Genomic DNA, 18,066 nt, shown 5'->3' with positions numbered 1-18,066 from the left:
GAAACAGACAAGTACATCTAGACAGAAGCATCACACTGTCTTCTTCTAGACTGTACCAGTCCTAACACCTAGAATTAGACCGAGATCTGCAAGGAAATCACACATTGGTCAAGAAAATTATAATAAAAGTTTCTAGACCCCCATATCCTGGTTCTTAGTCATAGGTACTTAAGTAAACACCAGCCAACCAAGATCATAATCAAAACAATCAAGAATTACCAGAAGTAGAAAGCCAACATCATATAATTGCCAGCAAATGTTGGTCTAAGGGCCCAAGTCCCACTAAGGGAATTATCTCACAGTCCATCAGTAGATCTTCACCAGTAAGGCAGCACTGGGGAACAGATATATGATCAAACCAGTCACAAATCTCCAACTGCACTGCTGCAATAAAGCAAATCTGAAGTCAACATTGGTCACAATCATTTATCTTAGGATTTCCTCTAAGAGGACCAAAGAACTAAAACTAAATGTTATGGTCTGAAACAATCAACTTATGACTGCAAAAACCACAAAAGTGAAGGAAGTAGGACCAGAAGCTTAAAACAAAAGCCTTATTAACAATTTTCAATTTAGAATAGAAAAGTAAGGCTCCAATCCTTCTGCCACAAAAGCGGACTTCTCCACCACTCTACAGAGTACAAAAGTAGGTAAACAACCAAATCTAATGCTGAATTGCCCAACTCAATCACAAATACCCCAAGCCACAAAAAAATGATGAAGCAAATGCGACCAGTTTAAACATCCGAAGCTCAGTTTCCAGAAGGAAACCTTGTCAGGGAGAGCTCAGAAAAAACGGAGTATATATCACCAAACACTTCACCTCCCCAGCCAAGCAAGAAGTAATACACATGACCACAAAAACGAAACATACACAAGGCAGTAATCAAAATGATATATAGTCCACACTTCAACTTCCATGTCCCACAGGAAGAGCCAGTAGAAGCCAAAATATGCAAATTCTTATCTTGATCCCGCAGCCCATCAGGGATTAAATGGGGAACCAGATATATCAAGATAAGGACGGAAAGCACACACAGTAAATAATGGAAGCCAAAAGTACTCCCAACTTGCCCCGAACCTTCTTCCATGTTCCGCAAAATGATCCTGAGAGATGTTAAGTGATCAGGTTCCAACCTTAAGCCCATTCATATCAGAGGTACAGGCCATGGATTAACCAACCAACTACGAAAAGTGTAAGAAAACCCTATCCTTAAGCCCAAGTCTAGCAAAGGTATAAGAGAGAACCTGCTAGATGAAGGATTAATCCACTAATGTAAAAGTAAGCTAGTTCCAACCTCAAGGTCAGCAGGGGGCTAAGATGCAGAGATCCAAAAAACTGATTAAATGAGTGACAGGAGGCTAGTTTTTCAATAAGCTAGGTCATGTGGTGTTTAGTAGGAGATGGGCATACGTCAAATAATAAATACACGGATGAAGAGGGATTGAGGAGGTAATAGGCGCTAGGAGGCATTGTTGCAGCCAGCATGTTGGTCAAGCCAGTGATACATGATGTAGTGGAGTTGATATAATTGTATGGCATTGATATAATTGTATGGCAAATCAATAAGGTGATATGGTAACAAACAACTGAATAAACAGGTTGACTGCTCGAATAAGAATCAGTAGGAGAGCCATTAACCCATATGTATGCTTCATGGGTAATTTACATAACATAATATGGCAACACACTAGGCACATAATGAACGAGCTGAGGTCCACTTCATAATCAAAAAAATATTTCTTGGACTTGTTTGCAGATCACCTAGTTCTTTTGTTGATGTAAGGGAAACTCATTCATAGTGGTTCCATATGCAGCCACTATGTCCACTAATTTAACCCGTTGCGTGCTCATAAAGGAACCGTTCCGTCACGAGCCTCAGGTGGGCTGTGCTGGTGACGGAACGGTTCCGTCACGGCCCGCTCGCCGCGCCTGCGTGGCGCGAATTCCACGCCTGCGCTGAGTGTTCTAAAGAGCGGGGGGGCCGTGACAGAACCGTTCCGTCACAAGCACAGCTCACCCGAGGGCCGTGATGGAGCGGTTCCGTCATGAGTACGGGAGCGCCACGCGGCCCCGCCTCCCCCTTAGCGCTGCGGCGGAATAGCCGCCGCAGCTAAGTGGTTAAAGGGGTAAAAAACACAGTACAAGAGAGACTAGCGAACAAGCTATGTGCTGGCTCACTCACATCAACAATGGGGACAAACTTTTCACAACACTCTTTACTCTTTTAAAGGGTCACACCGAAGCATGGGCATGTTTCCCTCTATAGGAACAGACAGCAGAAAAGTATACCTTCTATATTTTCTTTGCAACTCAGTCCACAAATAATCAAAACACAATACCCACAAACCAGCTTCCTGTTCATGAATGGTTCCAAAATTGAAATTATGTAGTCAGAAAAATCAGCCTGATGTGCTACCCTTGAACTGTCTCTTATGCCTCTGTACTCTCCCACTCAACTCCCTAAAATTATTGAACCTAGTGATTCTCTTTCAGCTTTGCGCCTCATGTTATCACCGTGGCAAAGAGTGTAGTCATGCAGCTGTTGCACCTGTGAACAATCCCTCTTCTTCTATATACTGACCCCAGAGCTAAGCAGAAGATTGAGAGGAAGCCAGTTCTTAAGGATACGCTGAGGGAAGACATTGCTCCCAAGCATGTTGGGGGGGGGGGATGCGGCTTCAAGCAAACAAACATGGTAACGCAGAGAAGGAACTGCACTGGGGCAGATGTGATGCAAACATTTTCAGTACTCCAGGCAAAATGTGCTTTTGATGTTACTACGACTTCCTGTTACACAATAAAAATAAAAATGTCTGCATTTCCTTGTAAGCTAGTACCTTGCAGTTGTGGTGCCTTAGGGCAACAGACTTACTTTGCCTTATGAAAGTGCTGGACTAAATTGACTGACAGAAGAAGAAAAGTTGAGAGGGAGAGATATGGTTCCCGCATTTCCCCTACATTGGACTGCAGACCCACTCTCAATCTTTTCTCACCTTCTTTATATTTGGCACATGGCTCTACCCATGATGATACATCGCCATCCATTCCAGGTTACCAAAACTGCTCTAAATCTCATTTTATTCAAACTTTGGCTTCAAGCTTCAAACTTCAAGGTCCAAGTTGATGACTTTTCTCCATAGCCCAGCAGGAGGTACAATCTTATCTCCCTCCTTCAGCATGATGTCACCATATACAGCCAACTCTAACACTTTGAGGTACGGTCTCACTGACAAATGCACAGACCTTTTCCTCCTGCCACCATTTCAAACTATAAGAAGAAATTCAGCCAGAACAGCATAACTAACCATTTCCTTTTTCTACTCTGCACGAAAACGCACCTCCACTCAAATCCAGCACATCATTCACTTTGTCTATGGCACCTTTCTTTTCTTTTGGTCTCACAGCATCATCATTCATCTTTTCCCAAACTACTGAGAGTGGAGACAAACAATCAGCCTGGACATATCTCGAACCAGTAATGTGTTCTACTTTACATGGCTATTCTTGGAGTCTGCAGCTAGCAAGCCTGGCCAAACTTCCCAAACACTTTCCTGCCTCTCCAAGTGATAAGATCTTAATGAGAGGCTTCTGATCAGTCTGAAGCAAACCGGGAAGGTCCCAGACAGAAGTCTTGAAATATTCCAATCCCCAAGCTGCCGAAATGCATCAAAATCTATGACAGAGTAATCATGCTCTGTTTTGGTATAAGACCACAAAGCAAATGCTACTGTTTTCTAGGCCTGGACGGTGAACTCTGCTCTGTTTGTGGAGTTTTCCGAACTCCCCGCAGAGTTTTTTTTCTTTCTCGCGCTCGCCAACTTCCACTTGGCGAGCGCGAGCGAGGAAAATCCACCTCTCGGCAAGATTTCTCAACGCAGGCAGTCAGATTTCTCAACGTGGGCGATCGTGGATGGTTGCGACCACTCGCATTCATTTTGCGTTAGGAAAGCTGCCGCTCGAGTAGAAAATCTAATCAAAATGCAAGAAAAGAAGCAGTACCCTCTTGCACTGCACATGCTGAAGATCAACACGAATGGCATGATCAAACACACTCCGCCACTTGCGGAACTCTGCCTGGCGGACCAGAGTTTTTTGGTCACTTTGCGGAGTTCCACATAGTCAAACTCTGTCCAGGTCCACTGCTTTCTTAGTTTTATGATGTAATTGTGATAAGATCGCACAGATGTCTACAACACTTACATCAACTGCCAATACAATCTTTCATTTATTGTTAAACAGACCCAAGATCTCAGCAGAGCAAACATCATGTTTGACACTGTCAAATTGTTGTTGACACGTTTCCCACACACAATATCATGTTTGCTTAACAGTATTCTCAACACTTCAGTCTTGTCTGTAAAACATTTTACGAACTTGCCATAATACTTTATGAGGGCAACAAATTACCCTTAACTGGTCTCTATCTGTGGGAGTTGCTATGAGTTGTATAGATTTCAACAATTCCCTCCTTTAGACGTGGTAAAACAAGAATATTCAACTTCACTCACAAGAAACCGGCACTTTTGTTTTCAAAGCGCAAGCCTACCTTCACCCGGTCTATCCAGGACTTGTTTAGTCTCTAAGCTGTGCTCAAACACGCACTGGATTGACCAGGTGAACATAACAAGAATGTTAACACAGAAGCGTTCTAGGTCTTAAAGGCAAAACAACATCCTACTCTGCAAGATGTTTTATACTATTAACAATCTTTTCAACCACTGGTCTCCAATCTGTCCCTTTGACCAGCTGTAAGTTTTCCAATGTGCTATCTACAGAAAGCTCACTGATAAGCTTCCGAGATCAAATCTAGAGAAAAAGAGGGTTCTTAAACAAGCATTGGGCTTCATTCTAGCATACAAAGATGATGAAGCAGCTAGGGCTGAATACGCTCATCGCCACTTCTGAAATAATGACTGAGACCCTTTCTTAGGTTCAAGGTAAGTTTACTTCTTACAGCCACAGATACGTCTGGTACCCTCGGCATCTCCTGACAATTACCACGTCCAACTGTCACAAGTAGATTTGTAGTGTGAGGTGACGCGTAGTGCCAGTGACATTGCTAGAATCCATTTGCATCACAATGCCTGAATCATCACATTATAAATCAAAATACATTACATCAATTCTTAATAGAACACCTCCTACAAAATATATTTTTTTACACCGGACGTCCATTTAATGTTGTGAAAGCACTAAAGCAGAAAACCAAATGCCGGTCTCCAAAGGACTGGACATGAAATGTGACTGGATAAAGCGCTCGATACAGATAACTGAGTGCACCCTGAAGGGAGCTAGAATGTCGCTCGTGCCCACAACGTGAGCATCCTCCCTTAAACGTAGTGTCCACTGTCCTTGGACATATGGGGAAAGAAGCTGTCCGAAAGCACTCCGGTCCCCGCATCTTCAGTGCACATGGAGTTTCACACTGTAAACTTATTTTTCAACATCATTAGTATTGTTTGCATTAGGGCACACTGAGACAGAAGGAACGCGAAGTTCTGAAAAGTGGTGACATAACTAGGTACTTGCAGCAGCTTATGTACCTAGGCTTGTTTGTACTGGGCCCTCTGAGCGAGGCGGCATGCTGGCGCTACAGAAAACTAATATGTAAACAGCATCGGAGGTTGCCGGGAACACTGTGCACTTGCCACTTTAAACCCTATTAAAAGCGATATAGGTTCAGTAAACCTGTCAGGTTCATATTTTGTAGAGAGATCGTATGGTGACTTACTTACTCATTTTGGAAGTAAAATGCAGGACTCTAATCCCAGTTTCGACACTTGAACTAAATAGGTTAGTTCCAGGCAAATACCTGCTTCCTGTGCCAGATATTCTAATGTAATCTCGTTAAATGTGCAATGTTTAGAAGGAAACTAAACATCAGTTTCAACCATCAAGTAGAAATCCTGGACCATGCTGTTCAGTCTGAAAATGTCAAGGGGCGGCCAAGTTCTTGAGCTTCCTTCACAATGCACGTCTTCCTCATGACTCAGAGATGCACATCTGCTGATGGAATCTGCCTCAAACAATAGTCTAGAGCCGGAGGATGTAAAGTACATCAGTGTCAGATGGACCACTTTTCAACAGTACTGCACAATGTAGCTCCATCATTTGTACCAGACGACTACTGGAAGTACAACATTTAGCACTCCAGTGCACAAGCCTCTGCGATACTTCTCAGAACAAGTGGAAATGCATACATAACCTGTCCCTAATTGAAGTAAAGAAAATAAAAGCATTAGACAAGCTGTTGCAGTGTAAGGTGGGACACAACCAGATAGTGGGGATTTTTTTCTTAACCAATGTTATTAGACACCACTGGATCTTTTGATTGAGTGTGAGAATTACCCGCAGTGTGAGATTTTTAGGTTTGCTTTGGGTTCCTCGACAGCCCTCTGTGTTTTGTGAATGTTGACACTCTGTGCTTGCTGTTGCCGTTTGGGTGTCATAGTGCTGCACATAGAGTTATTTAGGGGTCTCCAGCTGTGCAGGTGCGACCCCCGTCTTGCCCCTTGTGAACCCTTGCCTCAGAGGTGGCAAAATCAGTGCCAAGAACACCGGGTCAGCGTCACATTCTTTATATCTGCTCGTTTTTATTATACCGATAGTGAATAATGTTCTATAACTCACTATCAGTTCAATAAAAGATGGAGCACACTTTGCTGGAATGGGACCATTGGTGGCTGCTGTGTTAAGTAAATCCAGTTTTTAAATGTATATCATGTGCATACTTGCGGGCGAGTGGGTTTATTTGAGAGAGTTTGTGTGAAAATGAGCGAGAGTCAGTGAGAGGTAGTGAGTAAGATTAAGACCCAGATTTTCTATTCTTTGGTGCAAGGCAATGCCGCACCACATTTGCTGCCCTGCCTTTTGTCCAAGGTCAGAGTGAAAAAAAAGTGCTATATATACGAAGGTATGGTGCATTTTTTCTCTCCCCATGTGCTAATGCACTTTTGGCAGACATACTCCAACGCGCACACTCTTGCGCCATACTGATAGTGTGCGAGTCATCTTAAAACTGTGTTTTAAGACTTTCCCCGCTTTAAGTGTTCTGCAATGTACAGCACACATACAAAGTTGAAAAAACAAGGAAGAATTAGAATATTTCTCCTTTTAATGACTGCCTCAAAGAGTGGTACTGATTGTGGCGCCAATTTCGCTCTACCACTGTAAGGAAATGCCTATTTTTGCATGATCAACCCCAAAGTTTTGGACTGATGCTGCTAGGTTTTTTTTTACTCACAGTGCCCTGAAGCCTGCTAATCAGCCCTCCGTGACAGTACTCTGAATCTTGAACATGCATGTTTTATTGGGTATGCCCAATTGGCTTAAGCTAACTTACAAGTAAGTTCCCCTTATATAGTACCAGGGGTAACCAGGGTCTGTAAGCTAGAATGTCACCCCAGGGACTGCAGCACTTGTTGTGCACCCAGAGTGTGACAAGAGAAAATGGGTCCCCCAGCCTGTCACTGCAGCCTGGAAGACCAGTTAAACTGCTAACTCGCCTTTGCCATTTAAAGTAATGGCACAGCTCAAACCTCCCTTTCTAGTATGTGTAAGTCACTCCTACAGAAGGCCTATTAAGTCCTAAGGCAGGGTGTAACATAATTGAAAATAGAACATGTTCTTTACATGTTCCAATGGTAAAAATTTGCAATTGTCATTTTTACCGTGAGAGAGGCTAGTAGCCCCACTAGCAAGTACAGGGTTTCTCACTGACTAAATGGTGCTAACTTTTGAATGGGGCTGCTAAAGTTGGTACTTCAAGGTATAAAACAACTTGTTACATTAAATTCGATTTGATGCCCAAATCGAATTTAGTGTAACTTTTTACTACATGCAACATTTAGAATGTTTCCACTCTGTTGCCCAACCCAATGGCTATTCACAGATGCTGGCAATGAGACAGTCATCTGCCCACCTGAGGTGGTGTGAAATAACTCCCAGAACAGGTAAGAATAGAGGGCTGCCCTGAAGGAGATGTTACCTCCTCTTGGCAGCAAGGCATATAGATTGTGAGCCAAAAAGGCAAGCTTTAAAGGGGAAGCTGCCGTTGAAGGACAAATGGGGAGCACTCACAAGAGGTGATGCTCTTTTGTTAAGATAGACAGGTTTGCATCGGGGAGAGAGAGGGGAAGCCAGTTGCCAAACTGTTTTTATCATGGGCATGTAGTCTACAGGCAGCCACCTCCCAGGGCTGGCCTATTATGCTCATGAGACCGAGAGAGGAGTTCTGACATATTGAGAGGGAGCAGAATAGAACATTCAGTGATGGCTAGATGCCACTCTTCAAAGGGAAGTTGTGATGAGGTGGGAGGGAACCTAATAACCCATTGACTGCGACACCACCTGAGGGCACTTTCTGGGCATAAAAATAGCACCCGGAACTCAGATCTCGCTTGGACCGGAGAAAAGGACTAAAGAAGAACTGCCCTGCTGACCGAGGGCCTGGCAAAGAAAGGCTGTACCGAAGTTGGACTGCACCTATTGCACCTTGGGCCAGCGAAGGAAAGGACTGTGCCTGCTGTGGCGTGCTGGAGCAGATGTTCCCGGGGACCAGACAGAACGACAGACTACAAGTCAGTTGATGGGCTTCCTGTTCACAGCACAGGGCCACAGAAATCTGCCATATGAGATGGTACCTGAGAACACCGGATCATTGTTACTCCCACCGTGCAGCCTAAGAGTAACCCCGGGCCGAGTACTCCGCTCTGCCAGCAGAGTTTGCGGAGTTTTACCAACTCCACGCTCCACTGGGAAAGCAAAGTTGCCACAAAACTTGGATTCCGTGGCAGAGCAGAGCATGAGGCCAGCCCCCTTAATTAAACACTTTTTAAAAACCGTTTACCTTCTCTTCTACCTGCCCTCCTCCTCACCCGCGAGTCGCCGCAGTGTCTCCCTTCTTCCGTCATCCTCCTCCTCGCGTCCCTGTACGTATTAAGTCTTGCATGAACTGTGCATGCGCAGTTCACACAAGATGTAATATGTACGGGTACGCGAGGAGGACGACGACGGAAGAAGGGGACACCGCGGCGAGGAGGAGTGCAGGCAGAGGGCCCGGGGCAGAGCGGAGCATAGTTCCACTGAGTTTTTTTTAATCTCCGTGGAACTACGTGTCGCACCACTCCCCATACTCCACCCAGAGTTACCTAAGAGACCTGGACTCAATGCCCCAACATTTTATCCAAATCTTCTGGACCAGGAAAGCTGTCGGAGTGCAGTTTAGTCACACAGAAGGGGTGTTACTTCAAGAAGAAGGTGGCACCCACTGACTTCGTAGTGCAGATGATTGATGGTCCAGTGACCAACTGGACTTCTGCTGAGCCCGAGAGGACTTTGCGGGACATCAGCCCCTATGGCCAGAATTGCCTCAACCAAGTCCATGGAGTGAGGGGTAGCCCCAAGAAGACCCCTATCAACCACGCAGCATCTTCAGCATCCTTGAGCATCTTCAGAATCCTGTGTTTCTTGCATCAGTACCGCTTCAAAGAAGTTAATGGCAAGTAACCATTTACACTGGAACTGAACTGTAGACTGCTCCTCCTGCGGAAGTCATTTTTTGTCTTTGTACTTTGTTACTCCCCTTACTGGCTCCATGCCGGAGTTGATCATCCAAAGTAACTAACAAACTGCATTCCACTTTTCTCAAAGTTTTCTTGAAAAGGTTTCTAAATGTCAAACATTTTTTAATTTGCCTATGCTTGTTTGTGCTTAAGTGAAAATGTGTGATTTACGGATTATTTTTTAAATCTATATCTTAGGAACCCTCCTATGGATCTTTTTCATTTTGGTGTCTATACATTTATAGAAATACAATCTGTTTTTATAAATTGGTGTTCGATTTCTCAAAAGGTGCATTTCTTTCTACTTCAATTGTTTTGGTGAGGTACGTGCTTTAAACTTGTTCCTTTGTTGATGTCTGACTGCTCGATGCCACAACTACCCAGGATTGAGCTAAGGTTTGACTAAAAAGCCTGACTGATTCTAAAAGGGCTTGGTAGTGTACTAAACAGTGAGGTCTCTCAACCACACCATATGGTTCACCTCATTTCCGCACACAATGTTTGCAGCTAGCCAATGGCATAGAAACGCCCTTGCACCGCCCATGGAATGTCCTCCTGATGCAAAGTAACACAAAGCAGCTGATAGCTCAACTTTGCAATACTTTCGGAAACTATGTAGCGCGAACACTGTGCCACCTTAACACTTTGCACCAGGTTTGTATCAGAAAGTGGACACCCGACACAAAGCATTGGTAAAACTGGGCCTGATTTCGAGTATGTATGAGTGAATGAGAATGAATAAGAATGAGTGTAATTGGGAAAGGATTTACTGAAGGTTCACTTATAGGTCAAAGAACTAAAATGATCTCCCTCCATGCAGGTTTTTACTTTTAATGGCTTTAAGTATAGCGGCCGCGCTTATTTATTTATTTAAAGCGGACCGCGCTGAAAATTAGATAAATAAGCACGGCCGCTATAGTCAAAGCAGACCCGCAGCTATTACTATTAAAAATATAAAAGCGGGTGGCATGCTGCCTTGTAGGAAAGCACATAGTGGATGAAGTACTGGAAGATCATTAAAAAACATAGTGCTCACAGAGTAGACAAAGTAGACCGTGTAACAACAAGTCAAAAGTCCAGTCCATATGGGAGGTTACAAATGCAGACAAGGTGGTACCAACGGAGGGACTTCTAAGCCCATTTATCAATCAAAAACAATGATTTAGAAAGGACAGTAACAGGAGCCAATTGAAAAGATGGGTGGGAAATGGGCAGAGCTTCTGTCCCATGACTCAATACAGCATGCCTCGCATAGCAGCGCATGTGTTACCCAGGCTCAACCTAAAAATGAAGAAGGAAGAATAATAGACTCTGCAAGCTGAGCTGAAGGAAAGGTGGGTTGTAGCAGCAGGTCACATGATATGTGCTATGCAGTAGGTATGGTGGGACCATGGTGGTTTTGCTGCATCTGGCTGGAACGTTTGAGTTTGCCGGGGAGTAAGAAAACAGTTACACAGGCTGACTGGAGGAAGGGTGATCCAGAGCAGCAGGTCAGGTGACCTGTGTAACGTGTTTCCTGCTGGGGAACACTGGTGTAATCGGTCCAAATATCGCTCCCAATAAGTCGCTATCTCAATTTTTCTCTCTAGATCTAGGTCTATATCTTTCTGCTGCCTGGTTGTTTCTGGGACTTGCTGGTGGCTTTTGTGATATCTTGATCTACCTTTTAGGCAAGCCATCAGGTGATGTGACTTGTCATATTCAACTGCTGGGCACAGTAGTTGATTTTGAGCTCTCAGGTTGAACATTTTGAGCAGATCAGTGGTAAGAAAATGGCTTTGCAAGCTTATAAAAAGAATGGTAGGCCAAAGTGTTAAGTCATATGGCTTTTGCAAGTAGTACCTGCTGACCACACGGGTGTAATCTATGTATCCATCGATCCCTGTCTCTCTCCATCTCTGCCTATATCAAGCTATCTATCCCTATTGTATTAATGTGTCTGCCTACCTATCTCTAGCTATCTGGCCATGTACAAATTTATCTTTTGTACTATCCACATTGCTCTATGCATATATACCTACATCTACCTACTTATAGATCTACCCATCTATCTTCGTCCACTATTTCTCACCCATCTATCTCTTTTTCTCTCCATCTGTCTCTATCTATGCCTTTGTCTATGCATCTGTCTATCTCCATCTCTATTTCTGTCTTAATCAGTGCCTCTGTTTATCGTCATCAATGTCTCAGTCTATTTCTAACATGGCATCTATATCTGTCCCTATCTCTGCCCCCGTATTTCTTATTCATTTCTCTACGACATTCAGAGAAAGCGCGAGAGAGGCTGCAAATTGAACGGTTTTGCTCGGCGCCGGCCCGTGCTGATCAGGCGTGCCGAATTAGGCTCCAGAATGGGTTCCACGGTGCGGGATTGAGCCAGAAGAGTGTTGGAGCGGAGGGCTGGGATCGGACCCAAGATGGCGCAGAGGTCGGCGTAGAGTGAAGCTGCTGAACAAAGCTGAGCGCCTGCTGTTATCTGGCACTGTGACTTTGTGGTCCCAACAACGCTGCATACCCCATAACTCAGTGACTCCGCAGGGAGGTCCCGGTGCATTCTACCAACCCCATGCGGTTTGCAGCACCGAACAATTGGGGGGCACGCAGCGCGCGAATCTGTGGCGCCGAGATGCAATGCTCCTGAGACACTGCGAATGCTGTGAAGCTAATGGTAATCAGACACTGAATTCGGGAAGGCGGTGATCGACGGCGAGGGTGGCTCACCAGTCTGGGTAGTCTCCCTTTGCATTTAAGTGCGCAGTAAGCAGTGGGCCCGGAGGGGACCTGTGTGGAGAAGCCTGCCTGATCCTAAGATGGCGCCCACCTAATGGAGACCTCCCATGAAAAGCCCCGGCTGGGGCGGAGGCGGGCGGACTCTACGAGGAGCTGGCACTGACTGGAGGCCTTCGCCTGCTGTGCGATGTGGAGTGTGATGACCGTGTTGGAGCTGCTGGGAAGGTGAGGAGGGACAGAGCAGTACTTGTGGCCCGCTGGACGTGCTGCCAGGAGATTGCTGCATGGGCTGCTATGTGACGTGGAGCAGCTGACTGAGCCTGTGGGTGCCGAAGACTGCCTCCCCCACGTCGGCGATGGCTGTGTGTACGGCCTGGTGGGGAGAGGGCATCAACCCTGTTCCTGAACGTTTCGTGAACGTGGTGGTGAAGATGGTGCACATAATAGACTACACGGGATGTGCTTGGTTGTGGAGGAGGTTGGAGCTGTTCTTTGGCTTGCATTTTCTGTTGATCTGGGGGCCGCCATTTTGTGCCGAGGTTGTTGTGACTCTTACTCTGGGCCCACCATCTTGTTGGCCTCGACCGATTCCTGGATCACTGCTTGCCGCCTGTCCACGCCTCTGGTCGCCTACCTGTCCATTGCCCCTGAATGGCTACCACTGGGATGCTCGCTCCCCACCAGACATTAATGGACACTAATGAGGCTTCCTTATTTTCAGCTTCACCTTTAGGTCCCTCAAATTACTGAGATGACCCAACACAGTGATTGAATTTGGCACTGGACTTAGTGACTATATGACCCCCACCTGGGCTTGGGTCAGCTTACTCTAATCTTTTTGGGCTCCCATGAGGTACCTGTCTTCCCCTGCCGGTCTGCCAGAACTGATCTGCTTCCTATCCCCCTGTTTCTACTCCCCTCCCCATTTTCATCCAACCTCTATTGGGGACTTGTCCTTATAAGTTTGTCTATGCAACTATAACTAAATGGAACTATGCAAAACTGTTATTTTTGTTATCCCTGACCTCGGAGACCTGAGCAACATGGCTGATGTCCGGTGGAGCTGCTAGACAGCTATAGAGGAGATTGGCCCTGGTTTTCCCCCTCGGCCGTGACCTACCCAGCTGGACATTGGGCACAGTTCTCCTGGTCTCCCTGCTGTGTCTCCCTCTGACGAACTACTTTAAAATTGTTTTTTTGCATGGGTTTTTACTATGCTCTTGTAACAGATGTAATTTGTATCCTGTAACTCAATGTTCCTCATGTAAAGCGCTCTGATACCTCCGGGTCTAGCCAGCGCTATAAAAAACTCTTCAAATAAGTATATATACACACACACATACACAGACATATTTATATATAATGTGATCAAGGCGGCAGGACGGCGGCGGAAAACGCATCATATGGACTTTGAAATCTAAGAATAAAGAAGCACGTCATAATGGAGTCTGTTCCTGACCTGATTTGTTCATTGCAAAATCAGGATTTTCGGATACATAAATTTGGTAAAGTAACTCTATAGGTAGGTGAAAATTTCAGTGACAACGTAACTTTAAATAAGAAAAAACACAAAAATTCTTCAGCTATAGTTATCATAAGCAACTATAACTCGTGCCCTAAGGTAACTATAACACGCACCCCCCATGCACAGTTTTGTTATCAATGAGATCATTTCAAATGTTGCCGTGATGTTATCAATGATGTTATAGAACATGTCATCATGGATATAATATGTGGGATAATTAGCTGTGCATGGTGAAGGTGCAAGTTAAAGTTACCTTAAGGCACAAGTTATAGTTACTTAAGATAACTATAACTGGTGATTTTCAGTGTGTAAAACATTAAATTGCCACTGAAATGTTCACCTATCTCTAATGTTACTTTAACCCATGGCTTTTTCAGTGAACTTCTAAGATTTTTTTTTAATGTAAAGTATGATAAATTTCAATTCCTAACCATAACATCACGATAACCCTTTTTTTTTTTCAGTGAATTTCTAGTTTAAAAAAAACCAAAAACATTTTATTACCTTATGTAAAGCCAACCCCCTGCCGCACATGGTTGAATGGCCCTCAGAGACAAGTAACCCCATGCCACACATGTGAAGCGTGGTGTTGGCTGTAGGACCTGTATCCAACCCCGTGATCATTCAACCGGCGTGGGTTTGGCCGCTTCTTGGTATAATGAAGAGCTGAGAATCGCTAAACAAGGCTGTAAGTGCCTTTAGCGTAAATGTAGGATAGTCTTCTCTTAAGAAAGCAAGGAGGCTTATAAGACAGCACTTAAAAAGTACCACTCCCTTTACATCAGTCCTTTGGCAGATATTATGGATAAATACAAGATCACCATGGTGTCATATGCGGATGACACCCAGCTCGTAGTGACCATAGCACAGGACTCCAATGAATCAGCTATGCAGTTTTGCTCCGGTTTCAATGATCTGGCTTCATGGATGTCAAATAACTACCGAAAGCTGAACGGTAGCAAGAGGGAGGTTATGGTCATTGGGAAATCTCCTTCCATTTGGTGCTCAGCTGGTGACCCAGGAGGCTGGGGCCCGTCCCCATGCCTAAAACAGAAGTTACATATCTTGGAATGTGGGTCAATCCTAAACTATCCTTTTAGTCCCACACTAGGAAGGTGGCACGGAGATGCTTTGGCATCCTCAAAATGCTAAGGAAAGCCTTAGACATTCTTCCTGTATCGCCAAGAAAAACTCTAGTCCACACTCTGGTGACTTTGCAGCTGGACTATGGGAATGTCCTATACTTGGGAGCTTCAAAAAGGTAGCATGCAATGCCTACAACACATTCAGAATGCAGCAGCACACCTTTAACAAATGACTATTTATTCATGTATTTGTGGCCAGGCCCTGTATCAAATCCCTTACTAGCAGCAAACCTCTATTAACTTTCTCCAAAAATCACCAATGTTTTTTATCTAATTTATATTTCAGTAATTCACACAATGTAATGTTTAATTATAGTGATTATTAGAAGAATGTTTAATTTTAAAAAAACATGTGCGTCTTCTTTTTTGCATTGTTTATAATAATGTACTTTGTGTGCTAAAAAAATGTTAGAAGAGATTCACAGGTCTGAGTTTTTCTTGTAACATTTTTCAGCCCACAAAATGGATTCATAAAAACAACTACCAGAGGGCCCTGAACTCCAGTTAAAGAGCATAGAGCTCCAGCTAGGAGTGCTTTAAAAAAATATGTTAAGTTGTCCTGGGGTAATAGATTTGATGACTCTGGAGACTTACTGTTTTTTAATGTTGCTGGGGGAGCAGATGCAGCACTCCCTGCAGACCCCCACACAACAAAAGGGTTGGTGTGGTGGTGCCCTTCCAGTGCATTATAGGTCGTTCCCAGAAGGAGAAGTGGTGGGCTCCTCAGTACACTGTAAAGTACTTTGCCTCAGGGGTAGTGTCCCCAGGGCGGTTACCAACACAGAATAGGGGTGCAGCCCTCCTCCTGCACATAAGTAACTTTGCTTGAGGAGATAAAGACTCCATAGGTGGCTCGGGGGGGGTACGAAACCCCCTCCCCCTTTTTCTTTTTTTAAAAGACATCAGCCCCGGCGAATGGGTCAGTGGGAACTATTGGCAAGTTGGGGAGTGGCGGCCACATGCCCCCCCCCATTATTAGCTCACCGGCCCCAGGGGTTAGGATCCCTGTGGCCTAAGAGAGGCTTGGGGTGGGAGACCGCATTACCACCTCCCATTTAATGAGAATTCGGCCACGGTGATGGAGTGTCTGGGCCCAAGAGGAGCTCGGGGAGGGGGGGCCCTTCCCCAAATATTGTAAAAATAAAGAACACCGAGCACTAGAAACTTTTTTTTTTAATGCTACTATCCTGCAGGAGTTGTACCAGATTGCATCTTTTAACTTTTTTATTTTATTTTGGCCCCTCCTACAAGGGAGGGGGAGCAGAGTATCCCTACCTTACCCCCTTGTACCTTTTTCATTAATTAAACTAGGGACAGGGGACTAAGTCCCAGAGTCCTGTAACAGCTGTCTGCAAAAAAAATGTCATGTTGCAGGCAGCCAATCAGACCATTCCCTCCCATGAGAGCCTTACTTCCATGGTATGTGTTGGCCCAATGGGAAAAAAAAACCCTAGGCCATTCAAAACGCACTATTATTTAAAACTGGGTTTGAGAGACTCTTGCAAGTGTCCCTCGAACCCAACCATGTAGATATACAAATATTTTTGATCCTTAATTTATTAAAAAACACTGAATGGATTTACACCAAATCATAAAAATGACACTTCCTGGACCAAGATCTAGCTTCCTGACAAATTTGATGTAATTCCGTTTTGACTTGTCTTAGGAAGTCGTTTTTGCGGTAGCGCTGCTCAAAAAGTGGCTATGAAAATTGTACGGGGATTTTGTGTTTTAAGACCCCCCTTTTTCTCTGTCCCCGCTTCACAGATGACCCCAAAACTTTCCAGGAAGTCGTGGAGGTAGATAAACTTGTTTTTTGGAACGTTTCAGAAAAATTCATCATACTGGCCGAAGTTTCTAGCAAACCAAAAATTATCTTCCTATGGAAACTCAGACCTAACTTCAACTACCTCCAGACGGTAAGATATATATATTATAGAGAGCAACCGGGAACTCAATAGAAAAGGTAGGACTTTAGTACTTTTCTGAGCAAGACATAAGTATTTAACTGACAAAGAGAATGCCAGAGGGCGCACACCACAATAGAAAAAGCTCCGCCTACCAGTCTAGTTGTTGCATTGTGTCAACAATAACAGTTGTACTTGAGAGAGCACCTGGAAGGGCATCTAGGTAACAAGATCTAGAGCAGGGGTACTCACACAAATTTGCCCAGGGGCCACAAAGTACAGTTTGACGTGTGACCGAGGGCAGCACTGATGCCAGCAGGGTGGCGGTCGGGTGTCTTGCTGGGTCAAGGATTGTATAAGGAGGTTCAAAAACATTAAATAAACAAGCATTTATTTGCAGGTTAATAAATGCTTGCCCATGTATTTAACATATTTTTCTATATATTAGTGCTAGCAAATAAACAGCAGCTGGTGCTGCTCTTCACTAAAGAGGCTGCATTTAAAGGTCAAGAGGGCCGGAAGCTGCCCCCGTTCCGTACTTTGAGTATCAATGATCTAGAGGAAAGTGGGGCTAGCCTTATGGAATGTTTAATAACAAAAACAAGAACCTTGAAGTGGATAGGTTTGGTAATTGGAAGACACTGGAGGGTTCAACGGGCATCAGAGACCCTGAAGTACTTTCAAATTTTGACATCCTCGGCTACTGCAGATCGAAAGGAAAATAGAAACTGCTTTTACTGAGAGGTCTAGATTAGACTTTTTTTAGGAGGGGCTTACTAATCTATTATTTGCACCATTAAGGAATAACGTTTCATGAGAAGGAAGAGTTAAGAACAGAAATAAATATGGGGATGAACACCAAAGACATGGACTTCAGAGTTCTAAAAGGACATCTATCATCAGGAGAACTGGTTTTCAGTGAAAGTAGAAACCGGAAAACTTATATTTCCAGAAGAGAGTTTATAGTTGTCACGTTGGAAGGAAGAGGATGAGGATCCAGTGCAACATAAGATGGTGACTGTAAATTAACCCCTACCGCGCTACCGCGTTTTCCCGCTGTGCGCTAACATTTTAAAAATGGCTTGATCATGACAAAGCCAGCTCGTCATCCGCGCAGCGCAGGTAACGTTGATGACGAGCTGGCTTTGTCATCAGCACTGAAGGGGTTAAGGAAAATGCTATTACAGATATC

General features: G+C 44.4%; 1 protein-coding gene across 2 annotated transcripts in view; it reads right to left on the bottom strand.

Moving 5' to 3' along the window:
* ELMO1 (engulfment and cell motility 1) overlaps window positions 1–18,066 on the bottom strand; it is a 1,412,865-nt gene that overhangs the window by 1,165,183 nt on the left and 229,616 nt on the right. The window lies entirely within an intron of this gene.

Source organism: Lissotriton helveticus, chromosome 4_1, assembly GCF_964261635.1.
Source record: "Lissotriton helveticus chromosome 4_1, aLisHel1.1, whole genome shotgun sequence".
NCBI classification, from domain to species: Eukaryota; Metazoa; Chordata; class Amphibia; order Caudata; family Salamandridae; genus Lissotriton; species Lissotriton helveticus.
This window is presented reverse-complemented; position numbering and strand designations above follow the sequence as displayed.